This window comes from Manihot esculenta, chromosome 15, assembly GCF_001659605.2.
Source record: "Manihot esculenta cultivar AM560-2 chromosome 15, M.esculenta_v8, whole genome shotgun sequence".
Lineage (NCBI taxonomy): Eukaryota > Viridiplantae > Streptophyta > Magnoliopsida > Malpighiales > Euphorbiaceae > Manihot > Manihot esculenta.
The window spans coordinates 27033908-27050016 of NC_035175.2; positions in this window are offsets into that span (position 1 = coordinate 27033908).

Below are 16109 nucleotides of genomic sequence, written 5' to 3' on the forward strand. Positions count from 1 at the left end.
TTTTTTTATTTATATATAATTTATGTTAATAAATAATTTTTTTTAATATATTTAATTTAGTTAAAATTCAACCGTAATGTATATTTAAATGATTAAAATATAATAAATAACAATATTTATTATTAAATTAATTAAATTAAATTTTATGTACTAATAAAATTTGGTGTGGTTCGAAAATCCTTCTAAATTTATTGTTGTGAAATTGTTGTTATATAGAAATTTATTTTTTTGATTAAAAAATAAAAAGAGGGTAAAATCTTCGATTTCTGGAAATCGTGGAAGATGATCTGCAGCTCTTGGAACATCTGGCGACAGCTTGATGACGTCTGACGACGGACGTCGCGTCCCTATGGCCAGCGACGCACGCATGCCGTGCGTAGCAACCGCAAGGCTGCCGCGGGTGGAAGCTGGTTCAGCTCAATGTCGCCGAAGGGGAAGGAGTGTTGTACCAATTGGTTCGGTCACCACCCTCGCGATTCCATCGATCACCAGCGTGCCGGCATCGGAACAGGTCGAAGCGCAAGTGTTGCGCTGTCGACGAGGAGTGGGCTGGTTGGTCGGCTGCTGTGATGACTTGGGCAGCGGCTATGGTTCTTCTAAGGAAGAAGATGAAGTTGCAAGCTAAATTACGATTTGGTCCTGCATTTTTTAAAAAATTTCAAAGTAGTCCTTTTCAGGCAGAAAATAAATTTAAAAATATTTTCAGTTTATAAATTAAATGACTATTTATTTTAAAATAGTTTTCATTAGTTTAGGCGATTTAATTATTTTGACAGTAAGTAAAATTAATTTTAGTGTATTTTTTTATTTGATTATAAACATGAATAAAATTGTTTTATTTATTAAATTAATCTTAGAAATTAATGACATTAAATTTAATTTTATGATTTACTCTTAAAATTAATTTTTTAATATGATTAGAAGTCTGAATAAAATTTTTTTATTCATAAATTATTTTTTATTGATATTAAAATATTAAATTATTTAATTTGTAATTTTAGTATATAAAATTAATAATAAATATAAAATAAATTAATGGCTAATTTATATGCATTTAATATGATTTATTTGGATGATAGATGGTTATGGATAAATTTTAAAAAATTTTATGGATAAATAATTGAATTTTTTTTGATAACTTTTAAATATAGCATGCGTGTCCCGCCTTTCGTTTTTGTAAAAAAAAATTTTTATTTAACTTCATAACGCAAGATTTTTTATTCAAATGATGTAATAGTTATATAATTAGAATATGTAAATAGGAATATTTCTGTAAATTCAAGAAGAAAAAGAGATAAAAAAAAAGTTATATGAAGTATTGGATGTGGTGTATTAGAGGAGCACTTTTTGACTTTTGAATTTCACCTGAATATATTTAATATTATGGAATATTTAATATTTCTGAATAATAGTTTTACTTAACTAAATTACTTGATTTGGATAAATCCATGATCATATAAGTCTAGGGTAAGAGTTAAGCACAACATATTAAATATGATAAAGACAAACATGATAAAGACAAACGGTTGGTACTTAACTGATCTAAGAGTTTCATAGAGATATAATTGATAAATTATGTTATCTATTTAATTTAATTTATAATAATTTCTTGAGAAAATTCAAGATTATTTAAATTAAATGGATCCTAACCTATTAGGAAATCTACTATTGAATTTTCTGAATTAATAGATATTAATAGATAGGACTGTTAATTTGAATAAAATAGTAGGAGACTAATTAAAAATTAAAAATCTTATTTAATAATTATGAAAATACATGAGACTAATAATTAAATATTTTTATATTTGTATATCTTTTTTCACCATGAGTAATAACCTATCACTGCATGTAATACTTGATGCTAAAAAATTAATTGGACCAAACTTCTTGAACTGGTATCGCAATTTAAGAATTATTCTCAAGTAAGAAAAGATGTTGTATGTTATCGATCAAGACATACATGATGTTTCTGATGAGAATGCTAGTGATGATGTTAAGGATAAGTACGATCGTCATATTGATGATGATGTGCACAGGGCTGTGCAATTGGTCGATTCGGTTTCAAACCGAACCGAACCAAAAAAACTAAAAATTGAAATGTAAAAATATTAAAAACCAAAAAAATCAATTATAAAGATATAACTGAATCAAATCGAACCGATAAAAATCGATTCGGTTTGATTCTATTACTTCAAACCGAAATTTATAATTTCTTTTTAATTTTCTACTTCTAATTTCAGTAGAATAATGCAATAAATATTTCACATAAATTTACTAATAAATATTGTATGAATACATAATGATAATACTTAAAAAAATTCATATAAATTCATATAAAATTCAAAAGTATGTATAAAATCAGTGTTCCAAATAATAAAAGTATATATAAAATTGATTATTCGGTTTGTCGGTTATTTAACACGTTTAAACCAAACCGAATTGAAAACCGAATAGGCTGGAAAATACTAACCGAACCGAACCGAATATTCCGATTAATAAAACCATTAAACCGAAATTGATCGATTCAATTCAGTTTTTCAGTTCAAACCGATTTACTCTCCTCTAGATGTGCAAGCTACATGTGTGATGTTAACTAGCATGACTCCTAAGCTTTAAAAGCAACATGAGATCATAGATGCTCGCACTATTATCTTTCACCTTAAAGAACTGTTTAGGTCTCAGAGGAGCACAAAAAGGTATAAGACCTTAAAAAAATTATTCAGTTGTAAGATGACAGAAGGTTCTTCAGCCCATGCCCATGGTTTGAAGATGATTTGGTACATAGATAAATTGGCCTGATTAGGCTTTATCATGGACTATGAGTTAAGTGCTTACTTGGTCTTGTAATCACTGCAATCTAGCTTTACTCAGTTTATTATGAATTTTAATATGCACAAGCTAGATGCTGAACTACTTGAGTTGGTGAGTATGCTTGTAATTGCTAAGAAATCTCTTAAGAAGGAAAAATATTAGTTCTTATGGTTCAGTCTTCTAAGGCTAAGAAAAAACCCAAGAAGAAGTAGAACAAGAAGAAAGCAAATATAACATTGAAACCCACTGGAGGTGTCAAGAAAGATAAAGGTATCTACCATCATTATCTCAAAGAAGGACATTGGAGAAGAAACTGCAAGGAGTATCTTGCTACCATGAAGTAAGGAAGCTTGGTGAAGCTTTTACTTCAGATATATTTATGATTGAGATTAATCTTTCTACATTTAATTCTTGTACTTGGGTATTTGATACTAGATGTATTTTCACATTTTCAATAATATGCAAGAACTAAGGAGTAGTAGAAAGTTGAGGAAATGATAGATGGACCTACGAGTAGCAAGTGGAGCAAGGGTTCATGCATTAGCTATAGGAACTTATTATCTACCTTTATCTTCAGGCTTAGTATTAGAGTTAAATAATTGTTATTTTGTTCCAGTATTTTGCAAAAATATTATTTCAATTTCATACTTAGTTTTGAATAATGGATTCAAATTTATTATTGAGAATAATATTTGTTCTTTTTTATAATAAAGATATTTATTATGGAACTGGAGTTTATATAGATGGTCTATATAATGTTTCTTGTGAAAGGTCTATTTTCAATATAAATACATAAGAAACTTAAAATGGATAATCAACTTTGGCTTTGTAGACTTAGTCACATAAATGAAATAAGAATCACTAAGTTACATAAAGATGGATATCTTCATCCATTTGATTATGAATCATATGAAACTTGTGAAACTTGTTTAATGGGTAAAATGGCCAAAACATTTTTTAAAGAAAAGATGAAAGGTCACAAGAATTATTGGGTTTTATACATATAGATGTATGTAGACTAATAACTACCTAAGCTATAGGTAAGCACTTATATTTCATCATATTCACTTATTATTATATTAGATATGATTATATGTATTTAATGAAATACAAAACCTGAATCTTTTGAAAAGTTCAAAGAATTCAGAATTGAAGTTGAAAGGAAACATACAAAAATATTAAATCACTAAGATCCGATTAAACTGATAAATACTTAAGTCATGAATTTTGTGATTATCTAACAGAGAATGAGATTCTCTCGCAATGGACTCCACCAGGAACACCACAACAAAATGAAGTTTTAGAAAGGAGAAATTATACATTATTAGATATGACACAGTCCATAATAAGTCTTGCAGACTTACCTTCGTCCTTTTAGGGTTATGCCTTTCAAAGTGCAATATACCTTCTTAATAGAGTTCTATCTAAATCTGTTGATAAGACCCTATATGAGATGTGGATTAACAAAAGGTCAGTCTCATCACACATTAAGATTTGGGGATGTGATGTGTATGTGAAGCGTCTGGTATTTGATAAGCTGGATGCTAAGTCAGATAAATGTAAGTTTGTGGAATATCCAAAAAAGAAACTATTGGATATTATTTCTATCATTCCATTGAGAAACAAGTATTTATCTCAAAAACATGCTACCTTTCTAAAAAAAGAGTTTTCGCTTAAAGGAAATAATGGGAGTCAAATAAAACTCGAAGAAGTTTAAGAACCACAAACAGACATCCAAGTGGAACCGCAACCAAAGATTATAATGTCTGCTGTGGAAACATAAGTTTCATGTAGTTAAAATATTTATTTTGATAAAATGATCAAACAGTTTGATTTTATAAAAAATGATGGATGAATCTTGTGTACAAGAAGGTTAGTGAGAGTGAAGTTATATTTTTTTATTTTATATGTAGATGACATATTGACTCGCGGTTGTCGAAACCGATCAAAAATAACCTTTTCGGTTATCAACAATCTTACAACTGCAGATAGTGGTAAAGGATCGAATCCACAGAAAATTGAATACTTATCTATTTTCCTTATCAAGATCAAGAGAATCAACTGAAAGCACAATTGAAGGCAAGTAATTGAAAGCAGAATAAAAGTGAAGTGCAATAAAGTAAAAAGGGGGGTTTTGAGATTGATTTGACTAACAACTATTGAAAGCAATTAAAACAGCAAGTAATTAAAATAAAAGAGGAAATCAATATGAGAAAGGTCTAGTTGAAGATATGGATCCACCTTGGTTGCTTGGATTGATCATCGAAACTTATGTTCTCTTAATTGGTTCAATAGATTGGTTATGGGGATGGAAAACGCTTCTCACCACCATGTCTCTCCTTATGATTAAATCAATTAGGGAACGTTCTCTAATCAATTACCAATTAACAAATTGCCAAGGAACGTCTTTGGGCCTTAGGCATCAAAACAATTGTCAATTGCATGAAGAAAGAGAGAGATCCAACCCTAGCTACTCAAATGCATGAGATGTTGCTAGATCATACAATTCCTTAGTTTTTACACCAAGTGTTCTTAGGTCAGAATATTTCCAGCAATTACGGACTAAAAAATATTCCAACTAACAATCAATTAACTTTGCAATCAAGAATCAAGTGGCCAATTTGATCAAAACAACAAAGCAATCTTAGATTCAAGCACACAATTGTATGAATATTGAACTAATCAAAGACAAATAGTTTATATTCAGATCTCACAATCCATAAAACAACCTTGGTTTCAACCAATCTTCAACTAGAATTAAGCGTTTCAGCCACTCATGGCTGAACCAAAACAGAAAATAGAAGAGAAGTGAGGGAGGAGGTGAACCGACGGTGGCAAAGGTGGAGGTGGAGTGGCGGCCGAACCTTGGAGAAGTTGGGAGATTGAAATCTGCCTCTTCTTGTGTTCTTGGAGGCTTTTTATATGTCTTGAGAGGCTCTCTAGGGTTTGATGGCAGTCCATGAGTCTTTTAGAGGCTGTCCAAAGTGCCCTTGGTCTTGCATGTGCCCTCTTTGTGCATGGGTGAAGGCAAAAACGTGGAGTATGTGTGGAGTTGCAAGTGGGGGGCTCTTTGGTCTTTTAATTGTTGTCCAAGGTCTTCATGAAGTTATCCAAGATGTCCAAGAAGTCTCTTTGTGTAACGACCCGAAAATCGGACCGCTACCGGCGCTAGGATCCGGGTCGACTTAAGGCCGCCGGGACCCGTAGCAAGCCTGACATGTAACCTGTAAACCTGTTCAATCCCATACATGATCAACAATCATACATAAAAATTAAAACTTTTCCTCATACATACTGTCATCAACTAACTCAACCTGTGCATACCCTGAACATATACATAACATAGTCCCTCTGTGAGATCTCATCAAGCCTTAAAGGCAAACAGCCTGTGTTGAGTTAGTTTACATAAACATCATAACATAAGATCATGTATAGACAAAAGGGATTAACAATACATTATGGTCAAGCACAACTCTATCCTCAATAGCCTCATTACATAACATTCTGAATATTTTTACATTTCATCAATTGTCATGTCCACATACTAACTATTACATACATAAGACATACTTCAAAACTCTGGCTAACCTTCTGATCTACCCTGTACCTGCACATCTGGGGTTAGGGGAGAGGGGTGAGCTACAAAGCCCAGTGAGCAGAATAGTATAAAACATTATATTAAAATTTTATGCTTTCATGGAATGCAACACATCACAACAAATCACATCTCGGATGGTATTGTCACCTATAGTCCTCTACATAGGTCCAACTGTGCCGGGACGTAGAATGGGTCAACCGGTCTTTCCCTTATCATAACATATCATATGGACCAACTGTGCCAGGGACGTAGAATGGGTACAACCTGGACTTTCTCTTACATCGTGCCAGGGACGTAGAATGGGTACAACCTGGACTTCCATACCATAACATGCCATAACATCAATCATATCATATGAGGACTAAAGGATCATCCAATAACCCATCCACATCAACATTAACATCATAAATGCAATGCAACATATTCGTGAATACTAATGCAAGCAACCTATTATATCTCATGGCATTCATGATGCATGGATCATGCTCAAAATTCATATTTCATTTATTTAAAACTTAAGGTTTATTCCACTCACCTCTGGCTAGCTCTGACAAACTCTGTAGCAGCTGGCTCACTGCTGGGGTCCTCGGTTCCTCGGGTCCGAACCTACACAGGTGGACTCCAATGAGGGACCAAACATACATAAACATAACTCTAATATACTCCCCAAAAACCCCCTAAAACATCATGAAACAATCACATAACAACATGCAAGAAATGGCTGGACAGGGCACTTTCGGCGGCAGGTTCGGCGGCCGAAAGTCCCTCCAGAGCCGAAAGTCAGGCAGGTTCGGCGGCACCTTCGGCGGCCGAAACTCCCAGACAGAGACGAAACTCATGCATGTTCGGCGGCACCTTCGGCGGCCGAAAGTCCCAGACAGAGACGAAAGTCTCCCTTCGGGGGCAACTTCGGCAGCCGAAAGGCCTGCCTCACCAGCCATGTTCGGCGGCCGAAAGTGCCTTCGGCTGCCGAACCTGGTTTCTGCCGAAGGGCAGAAACTTGGCTCCCAAATGCATTTTCGCCTCCAAACTCACCAATCATGCATATACCTCAGTTAAAACATGCATACAAGTTCCTAGGGGTCTCAAAACATCAAATACCCCAACTACAACACTTCAACCACACAAAAACAACATACATTGTCCAAGACATTAAGATTAACCCATAACTCCACATATAACCTAACATGCATTTCTACCCATCGATCTAGCATAAAACTTATTGAAAACACATAAGGAGCTTAAGATCGGCTCTTACCTCTTGAAGATCGAGAGGGAGACGACCTAAACTTGGAGATCCACGAAAATGAGCTCCTGAGTTCCCAAAGCTCCAAAACTTGGTTTAAACGTTCAAAACTTGCAATGTGAGTTTAAAACTCAAGAAAAATGGTGGGGATTTGGAGGAAGAACACTAGGTTTGCAAAGGGAAAGTCGGAAGCTTGCTGTGGCCGAAAATGGGAGAAAGCTCGCCCATTTCGGCTAAGTGCCCCATATATAGTGGCTGGCCAGGCCACGTTCGGGGGCCGAATGTGCCTCCGCATCCATGCAAATGTTCGGCGGCCGAACTTGACTTTCGGCGGCCGAACCTGAACTTCCCTAACTCATGCTTTCGGGGGCCTAACGTGCCTCCAAAACGCATGCATGTTCGGCGGCCGAACTTGACTTTCGGCGGCCGAACCTGGGTTTTCCTCCAATGCTATTTTCATGCAAAAACTCATTTAGTTTCATACTTTAAAACATTAAAATACATGAAAACATTTTATAAAACATGCCTCTACCCTTCTAGAGGTCTCCGACATCCGAGATTCCACCGGACGGTAGGAATTCCGATACCGGAGTCTAGCCGGGTATTACATTCTCCCCCCTTAAGAACATTCGTCCCCGAATGTTCCTCAACCAGCACATGCATAGCAAACAACACAACATATATAAGCACATAAACACATAGGGATCTAACCTTAAAAGAGATGAGGGTATTGCTGGAGCATGGACTCCCGTGTCTCCCAAGTGCATTCTTCCAAGTTGTGGTGGTTCCATAGGACTTTCACCATCGGGATTTCCTTGTTTCTTAACTTTCTGATCTGGGTGTCTATGATCCGCACTGGCTGTTCAACATAGGTGAGATCCTCTTGGACCTCCACATCAGGCTCACTAAGAACCTTACTCGGATCTGACACAAACTTCCTCAACATTGAAACATGGAAAACCGGATGGATTCTCTCCATCGAAGTAGGTAAATCCAGCTTGTACGACACATTCCCAATCCTTTGCAAGATCTCAAAGGGTCCGATGTATCGTGGGGCTAGTTTACCTTTCTTCCCGAAGCGAACCACTCCCTTCATTGGAGACACCTTGAGCAATACCAACTCCCCCTCCTGAAACTCTAACTGTCTTCTGCGGACGTCTGCATAGCTCTTCTGTCTGCTTGCAGCAGTCTTGATCCTTTCTCTAATTATGGGTACCACCCTGCTGGTAATCTCTACTAGCTCAGGCCCTGCCAAGGCCTTTTCTCCAACTTCCTCCCAGCAAACAGGTGACCTGCACTTCCTCCCATATAAAGCTTCATATGGAGCCATCCCGATGCTAGCATGATGGCTGTTGTTGTAGGCAAACTCCACCAAAGGTAGATGCTGCCTCCAAGAACCGCCAAAGTCCAGCACACACATTCTGAGCATATCCTCGATAGTCTGGATGGTCCTTTCTGACTGTCCGTCGGTCTGGGGGTGGAAGGCAGTACTGAAATCCAACCTGGTACCCATGGCATTCTGCAGACTCCGCCAAAACCTGGAGGTGAACTGGGGCCCTCTATCTGACACTATCGAAACAGGAACCCCATGCAACCTGACGATCTCATCCATATATACCTGCGCCAACTTGTCCACAGAGTAGCCACTCCGGACAGGGATGAAGTGAGCAGATTTGGTGAGTCTGTCCACAATCACCCATATGGAGTCCAATCTGTTGGACGTCGCCGGTAACCCCACTACGAAGTCCATAGCTATATTCTCCCATTTCCACTCTGGAATAGGTAGCGGGTTAAGCATTCCAGCCGGCTTCTGATGTTCCAGCTTCACCCTCTGACACACTTCGCAGGCGGACACAAACTGTGCCACTTCTTTCTTCATCGCTGGCCACCAATAAACTTTCTTCAAATCTTGATACATCTTGGTGGCTCCGGGGTGAATGCTGTATCTCGCATTATGAGCTTTTCTCATAATGTCTCCTTTTAGCCCAATGTCATCTGGTACACATAGTCTGCTCCCATAGCGGAGGATCCTCTTACTGTCGAATCTATACTCGTTATCATTGCCTGACTGAACAGTCCTGGCAATCTTTACTAACTCCGGGTCCTCATGCTGTTTCTGAGCCACCTGCTCTAGAAACACGGGTGCCACTCTCATCTGGGCCACCAAGGCACCTGTACCAGATAACTCCATCTGTAGACCTTCCTCAATAAGCTTATAGAACTCCTTCACCACTGGCCTCCTCTCTGCCGATATGTGGGATAAACTACCGAGTGATTTCCGGCTTAAGGCGTCTGCCACAACATTCGCCTAACCCGGATGGTACTGAATCTTGCAATCATAGTCACTCAGCAGCTCTACCCATCTCCTCTGTCTCAAATTCAAATCCCTCTGACTCAAGATGTACTGCAGGCTCTTATGATCTGTAAAGATCTCACATTTCACTCCATAGAGGTAATGCCTCCACATCTTGAGTGCAAAGATTACTGCTGCCATCTCAAGGTCGTGTGTGGGGTAATTCAACTCATGCTTCTTCAGCTGCCTAGAAGCATAAGCAATCACCTTCTCATTCTGCATCAGTACACAACCCAGTCCCACACGGGACGCATCACAAAAGACTGTAAAGTCCTCTCCACTAGATGGCAGAGCTAACACTGGTGCTGAAGTCAACTTCTTCTTAAGCTCTTCGAAACTCTCCTCGCACTGGTCGGTCCACAGAAACTTCTGACTCTTCCTGGTTAGTCTGGTTAGAGGAGCTGCTATTTTTGAGAAGTCCTGAACGAACCTCCTGTAGTAACCTGCCAAACCCAAGAAACTTCTAATCTCTGTCACTGAAGTGGGTCTAGGCCAGTTAGCCACAGTTTCTGTCTTCTTGGGATCTACCTCAATACCATTCTCTGACACTACATGCCCCAAGAACGAAATGCTCCTCAGCCAGAACTCACATTTGGAGAACTTGGCATACAAGCCATGTTCCCTCAAAGTCTGCAAGACCAACCGCAGATGATGGGCATGCTCCTCTGCATTCCTGGAATACACTAAGATATCATCTATAAAGATAATAACAAAGTGATCCAGGTATTGATTAAATACTCTGTTCATGAGATCCATGAATGCTGCAGGGGCATTGGTTAACCCGAACGGCATTACAAGGAACTCAAAATGCCCATATCTGGTCCTGAAGGCTGTCTTCGGCACATCCTCATCTCTTATCCTTAGCTGATGGTACCCCGATCTTAGATCTATTTTGGAGAAACAACCTGCTCCGGCTAGCTGGTCGAATAGATCATCGATCCTTGGCAATGGGTACCTATTCTTGGTAGTGACTTTGTTCAACTGCCTGTAGTCGATACAAAGTCTAAGGGATCCATCCTTCTTCCTCACAAACAAGACCGGAGCACCCCAAGGTGAGGTACTCTGTCGGATGAAACCCTTTTCTACCAGCTCCTGCAATTGCTCTTTTAACTCCTTTAACTCTGCTGGGGCCATCCTGTAGGGAGGGATAGAGATCGGTCTAGCTCCAGGTACCAACTCTATCTCGAACTCTATCTCCCTAGCAGGTGGTAAACCTGGAAGTTCATCAGGAAAGACATCCTGAAACTCTCTGACAACTGGCACCGAAGCTGGCTCCCTGACCTGACTGTCTAGCTCTCTCACATGAGCTAAGTACCCTTGACATCCCTTCCTAAGCAACCTACGAGCCTGAAGAGCTGATATCAGACCTCTAGGTGTACCCCTCTTGTCTCCTCTGAAGACGACCTCTGACCCGTCATGATCTCTGAACTTGACTACCTTGTCCCTGCAGTCCAAGGTAGCACCATGGGTAGATAGCCAATCCATCCCTAGAATGACGTCAAAGTCTGTCAAATCTAGAACCACAAGGTCGGCGGAGAGGCATCTTCCCTCAACAAAAACTGGACTGTACTGGCAGACTGACACTGCCACTGACGGGTCACACTTGGGTCCACTGACCCATAGGGGACACTCTAACCCAGAGACTATCAGACCCAACCTCTCAACGGCTCTCGGAGCAATAAATGAATGAGATGCACCCGGGTCCATTAATGCATACACATCAGAACACCCAATGACGAGATTACCTGACACCACGGTGTTGGATGTGTTAGCCTCCTGCTGTGTCATGGTGAAGATCCTGGCTGGAGCTGATGGACCTTCACCTCGGGAACCAGAAGAAGAGGCTGCCCCTCTCCCTCTACCTCTGCCACTGCCCTGAGTTGTGGCTGGAACTGCTGGCTGTGCCACACTACCAGAAGCTGTCTGCTGGGGCTGGCCCATAAAAGGTGCTCTAGGACAATCCCGAGCCATGTGTCCCTCCTGTCCACATCTGAAACATGTGTTAGTCCCAGCTCGACACACTCCCCTGTGCGGTCTTCCACATCTCTGACATTCTGTACCATCTGAGCCTGAGCTCGAGCCACCGCCGAAACCCAAACCGGATTTCAACTTGTTCCAAAACTTATTCTTCTTCGACTTCCTGGTGGTGTTATCCCACCTCTTCTTGCCTGAACTCTGAGAAGAGAACCCTGGTCCTCCTCTGCCTGGGGTCTTAACCCCTGAAGACTGGGTCACTGACTGCTTCACTGACCCCTCAACTATAGCACTTGCCTCCATTCTTCGAGCCATATCCACCACAGTGTGGAAACTTTCTCTCTCAGCTGACTGAACCAACGAGGAGTACCTGGAATGCAGCTTCATAACATATTTCTTGGCTTTCTTCGTATCTGAATCTAGAGCTTGCCCTGAAAAAGGCAATAGCTCCAAGAATTTATCCGTGAACTCCTCTACACTCATGTGCTCTGACTGCCTCAGTTGCTCAAACTCAATCATTTTCAGTTCTCTAGAACTGTCTGGAAAAGCCCATCCAGCGAACTCATTCGCAAATTCTTCCCACGTCATACCGTCTAGTCTCGGGTCCACATAACATTTGAACCATTCCCGTGCCTTCTTGCACTTTAAAGTGAACCCTGCCATCTGAATGGCCCTACTGTCACTTGCCCCTAGCTCATCAGTTATCGTCTTCACCACTCTCAGATACTCAAAGGGGTCATCCCCTGACTTGTATTTGGGAGCATCTAACTTGAGGTAGTCTGTCATCTTTACCTTGCTCCCATCAACTGAGCTAGGTCTAGGAGGTTGAGTAACTGGGGCTGCTGGTTCTGTAGGTGGTGGAGGTGGAGGTGCAGCATTCCCCGAGGTGGGGTTTGCCGGGTTTGGATAGAAGGGTGAGGGTGGATAAGCTAGGTGCTGTGTGTAGGGTGGATAGAAAGGCGGATAAGGCATGTAGGTAGGGTAGGGGTGAAAGCTGGAGTAATCCGATGTACCTCCCATCGGATACCCTGAACCCTGTGGGAAGGGTGGATAATGGGGTGGAAAACCATACCCCGAGGCCTGAACGCCTCCCTGTGACTCCCCTGTCCCTTCTTCCTGCATGCTCACATCCAGGTTCCCATCCCTCCTCTGATCCTCTTCCATAACCTCCCTCACATCTGAAGAACTTCCTCCTCTATCAGTCCCCCTTCTGCTAGCATCAAAAGACCTTCTAGGGTCCCTTGACACTCTTTCTCTGTTGGCTCTACAAGACATTGCCCTAGGCAATGTAGGAGGACGGGCGCTCGTGCCCTCATCCTCAGGTGGCACTCCAGTCAACCGTGCAGATCGACGAGTTCCTCTCATCCTGTTTTCTGAAAACAGTACACAACATACAAACATTAGCATCATATGGTTCATGTGAGCACACATGAACCCTCATCACATACATCACATAGTATATCATATCATTAATGCACATGCATAAAGTCATGGCATTTCACATCATCATGCAAGACAGGACTCAACATCCTATCCTAGTGGACATGACCTTCCTATTGTGCTTGACCTTCTATAACATATATGAGCCCGACACTCTAGGTCCGACCATATGAACCTAGGGCTCTGATACCATTCTGTAACGACCCGAAAATCGGACCGCTACCGGCGCTAGGATCCGGGTCGACTTAAGGCCGCCGGGACCCGTAGCAAGCCTGACATGTAACCTGTAAACCTGTTCAATCCCATACATGATCAACAATCATACATAAAAATTAAAACTTTTCCTCATACATACTGTCATCAACTAACTCAACCTGTGCATACCCTGAACATATACATAACATAGTCCCTCTGTGAGATCTCATCAAGCCTTAAAGGCAAACAGCCTGTGTTGAGTTAGTTTACATAAACATCATAACATAAGATCATGTATAGACAAAAGGGATTAACAATACATTATGGTCAAGCACAACTCTATCCTCAATAGCCTCATTACATAACATTCTGAATATTTTTACATTTCATCAATTGTCATGTCCACATACTAACTATTACATACATAAGACATACTTCAAAACTCTGGCTAACCTTCTGATCTACCCTGTACCTGCACATCTGGGGTTAGGGGAGAGGGGTGAGCTACAAAGCCCAGTGAGCAGAATAGTATAAAACATTATATTAAAATTTTATGCTTTCATGGAATGCAACACATCACAACAAATCACATCTCGGATGGTATTGTCACCTATAGTCCTCTACATAGGTCCAACTGTGCCGGGACGTAGAATGGGTCAACCGGTCTTTCCCTTATCATAACATATCATATGGACCAACTGTGCCAGGGACGTAGAATGGGTACAACCTGGACTTTCTCTTACATCGTGCCAGGGACGTAGAATGGGTACAACCTGGACTTCCATACCATAACATGCCATAACATCAATCATATCATATGAGGACTAAAGGATCATCCAATAACCCATCCACATCAACATTAACATCATAAATGCAATGCAACATATTCGTGAATACTAATGCAAGCAACCTATTATATCTCATGGCATTCATGATGCATGGATCATGCTCAAAATTCATATTTCATTTATTTAAAACTTAAGGTTTATTCCACTCACCTCTGGCTAGCTCTGACAAACTCTGTAGCAGCTGGCTCACTGCTGGGGTCCTCGGTTCCTCGGGTCCGAACCTACACAGGTGGACTCCAATGAGGGACCAAACATACATAAACATAACTCTAATATACTCCCCAAAAACCCCCTAAAACATCATGAAACAATCACATAACAACATGCAAGAAATGGCTGGACAGGGCACTTTCGGCGGCAGGTTCGGCGGCCGAAAGTCCCTCCAGAGCCGAAAGTCAGGCAGGTTCGGCGGCACCTTCGGCGGCCGAAACTCCCAGACAGAGACGAAACTCATGCATGTTCGGCGGCACCTTCGGCGGCCGAAAGTCCCAGACAGAGACGAAAGTCTCCCTTCGGGGGCAACTTCGGCAGCCGAAAGGCCTGCCTCACCAGCCATGTTCGGCGGCCGAAAGTGCCTTCGGCTGCCGAACCTGGTTTCTGCCGAAGGGCAGAAACTTGGCTCCCAAATGCATTTTCGCCTCCAAACTCACCAATCATGCATATACCTCAGTTAAAACATGCATACAAGTTCCTAGGGGTCTCAAAACATCAAATACCCCAACTACAACACTTCAACCACACAAAAACAACATACATTGTCCAAGACATTAAGATTAACCCATAACTCCACATATAACCTAACATGCATTTCTACCCATCGATCTAGCATAAAACTTATTGAAAACACATAAGGAGCTTAAGATCGGCTCTTACCTCTTGAAGATCGAGAGGGAGACGACCTAAACTTGGAGATCCACGAAAATGAGCTCCTGAGTTCCCAAAGCTCCAAAACTTGGTTTAAACGTTCAAAACTTGCAATGTGAGTTTAAAACTCAAGAAAAATGGTGGGGATTTGGAGGAAGAACACTAGGTTTGCAAAGGGAAAGTCGGAAGCTTGCTGTGGCCGAAAATGGGAGAAAGCTCGCCCATTTCGGCTAAGTGCCCCATATATAGTGGCTGGCCAGGCCACGTTCGGGGGCCGAATGTGCCTCCGCATCCATGCAAATGTTCGGCGGCCGAACTTGACTTTCGGCGGCCGAACCTGAACTTCCCTAACTCATGCTTTCGGGGGCCTAACGTGCCTCCAAAACGCATGCATGTTCGGCGGCCGAACTTGACTTTCGGCGGCCGAACCTGGGTTTTCCTCCAATGCTATTTTCATGCAAAAACTCATTTAGTTTCATACTTTAAAACATTAAAATACATGAAAACATTTTATAAAACATGCCTCTACCCTTCTAGAGGTCTCCGACATCCGAGATTCCACCGGACGGTAGGAATTCCGATACCGGAGTCTAGCCGGGTATTACACTTTGAATTCCCCTTGCTGCCCATGTACTAATAAGGAAGGTGGAGCCTCCTTTTGAATTTTGAATGTGCATGGCATGAAGTGGGAAACATGTGATCTTTAAGATTTGGCTTCTTGAATAAGGAAAAGGCAATTTGGGGAGTGTTTCGGCCGCCTAAGCTTGCCTCCGGAAGTTG